The following is a 2,956-nucleotide window of genomic DNA, read 5'->3' as shown; positions in this document are numbered from 1 at the left end:
TTGCCGTTCGCGCAACACGCAGAAGACGTGCATGCATGCATATACGCTACTGCTAGACTGCGAGGCACTTGAAACACCTGGCACTTAAAAGCCCTGGAAGCTTCAACTTCAGTATTTGGGGAGAATTTTTAAAATGCTAAAGGTTTTATTTTTGCCAGAGGAGAATTTGAGCCTTCTGATACACCAGATTTAGATTATATTTGCCAAGGAACCGAATCCCCTCTACAGTTGAGAGCACACAGCAAGACAGCTTCCTGAAAACACTCCTCCCCTCGCAAATTCTGCTTCTAAATGAATAAAATTGAATTAAGAGTTCAGACTATTAATCTTAATGCACTAAAAGCTGATTATCTAATTATGAGACCTTTGTCATGAATAAATTCTAATTACAACAATTTACTGTAATGATTCATTTACATGGATTTTATTCTCATTAGCAGCAAGATTTATGCCAGCTGCTCTGTAATAAATGTCTCTCTTTACCCATTAGATTTTTATACTGAGCACTTATCTCGGGGAACAAACTCCAGGTTCACAAAAGAAGTTGTGATTATTTATTTTTCATTAATGCTTTCCAAAACATCACTGGATAAAGAGAAGCATCAGCTTATCATCTTGCTTCAAAGGCAGAGAAGAAAAGATTTCACATTTGGTGGATAATCATTTTTTCAGCAGAAAAACATTCCTCACAGCTTAGAGGAACAATAATTTCAACTAAACAGGGTTTCTTCCTCTGCTTTTATTCCCACAGCCTCTCACGAGCTACTCTCAACTCAGCAACATCATAAAACTACTTTCATCCAATTCTGTCACAGTAAAATGAGCATCTGTAGATACTCAGGGGTTAAACAGCACAGCGAGAAGTGCACTTTCACAAGCACGCAAGTCCTAAATCTGTCAGAAAAGACAACATATACTTTCAGCACAAGTTCTTCTGGCAGAACTCTAGCTAGAAAAGGAAGGCATGCTGCTACCAACAGCAACAAAAGGGACAAGAGATGCCACAGATTAAACAGCCTACTCTGCCACAGACACAACCCTCCTCTTTTACTCACTCTAAAACGCAGGTAATCGTTCCCCTGCCACATCATATGTTGCATGCACACAGCCATTAACACCATATAAAGAGGACAAGCAGAATATAATTCAAGATTAGATAATAATTTAATAACAAATACACCACACACTTCTTTACTAACAGACAGTAATTTATACGGAAGATGGATGGAAGCTCATTTGAAGCTGAATGAAGACGACCAGTCTGAACCAAACAGAAATGTTGCTGCTCTTCTCTATCTTTCCGTGGGCATTGTAAGAATACATCATCCAGCAAGCTTTCAAACTTGCACGCAGCTACTAGAGTATTTAAAAGCAATGGAATTGATTTAAACATTGGCTGCACAGCATATTTATAAGGGAGTTGACAAAATCTGAGCTTCAAGCATCAAGTCATCAATGTTAAAATGCTGATAAAAACATTAGACCAAATACTCCGATAGCTGCCGAGCCATATTTACTCATTTTCCGGTAGACGGTATCACCTCTCTCATATTTAGCACCTTCTCTAAGCATAGCTAAAAGGTAGGCATCACTAAGATGCCCAGAATCTAAATGCAGTTTCAGCATACACCTTAAAGCCTGTTCTCATCAGACAATTGACTCAAAGGCCCAAAATAACATGAGCCAGAAGCTGCCACTTAGATCAAAGACAAATGCAGTCCTTTGTGTGGGGAGGGAAAGATAAACACATTTCTACATCCAGGAACAGATTACAAAGTCTTCCACGAAGGCCTGTGAACAATTCCATGAAATGATGCGTCCAAATCACTTGACATTCCGAGAAAACAAGCTCATTTGCAACTGATCATTTCTATTTCCTAAAACACGAAAATGACCCAGAGTTGTCTAAACTGCAGTTGTGTTTAAGCCTTATGCTGAACTAAACAATAGCAGGTAAAATGTAATTCTGCTCTAAAGATCACTGTTTACCCTATCCAGTAATAGTTTCCCTCCTATACCGTACAGATTTAACTTTGAAACTCTCTATAGAAGTCAAGCCACAGTTGTTGTGATGCAGCTTCCTGGTCCATACTTGTAAAGCAGCCATCACTCACATCCCTGTCCTCTCCCTTCCACTGCAAAGCAATGGAATTACATCACTTTGGAAAAAAGGAAGGAAAATGCCACAATGTAAACACTTTTGATCCTGAGGAGTGAAGTGCAACCTTCAAGTATACTTGACATTCACTAGTGGTGGCCCTCCACTGCCCCACGCTCCTCCTCACCCCTCAGACTCTGCAATAAATCTAGTACAACATATTTTCATTTGTATAATTAGATACAGACTTCACCTGGATTCTGAAGCTTTCACTTCATCCTCAGAGGCTGTACAATCCCAGTTAGGGCTGATATATCAAGAGGGATATGTATTGCAGCAATGCTTTTCAGGAGGTATAGATTCTCTGCACCATAATCATACACCTACCGAGCCACTCGCTCTTTTGTTAGATGGGACAGATTAGCGCCACAGATGTTAAGACAGAAAGCTTCGGTTTTAATATAGCACTATTTCCAAACATCTAAACAGCAGACACTTTACAGACAGTTTAGATTTGCCATCACAATTTACCACCTCCTGCAGCACAGCATGCACATCAGCCACAACCAGTTTCCTGTCTCCCTGGAAAATACGAAAGAGTTCATTCATACTGCAGCATCACTTTGGGTACCGTAAACAAGCTCTTCCTTTCTGCCTAGGAGAGAAAATCATTCATGAAAATTAAACTTTCCCATTATCTCCCTACGTTCTTAGGAGTGCATGTTCTTCCCAACCAAGAATCATCCACAAATAACTTCGATGCCACAAAAGATACCTTACCAAAATAGCCAAGAGAACGGAGATGGGTAAGAGTCAGACCACAAAATTCACATCCAGCTATCACTTCGTTGAAACTTT

General features: G+C 39.8%; 1 protein-coding gene across 4 annotated transcripts in view; it reads left to right on the top strand.

Moving 5' to 3' along the window:
- LOC147602149 (uncharacterized) overlaps positions 1-2,956 on the top strand; it is a 214,208-nt gene that overhangs the window by 126,972 nt on the left and 84,280 nt on the right. The window lies entirely within an intron of this gene.

This window comes from Chlamydotis macqueenii, chromosome 1 (assembly GCF_036417535.1).
Source record: "Chlamydotis macqueenii isolate bChlMac1 chromosome 1, bChlMac1.mat, whole genome shotgun sequence".
Classification (NCBI taxonomy): domain Eukaryota; kingdom Metazoa; phylum Chordata; class Aves; order Otidiformes; family Otididae; genus Chlamydotis; species Chlamydotis macqueenii.
Note: the sequence above shows the minus strand (reverse complement) of the source record. Positions and strands in the feature narration are given on the sequence as shown.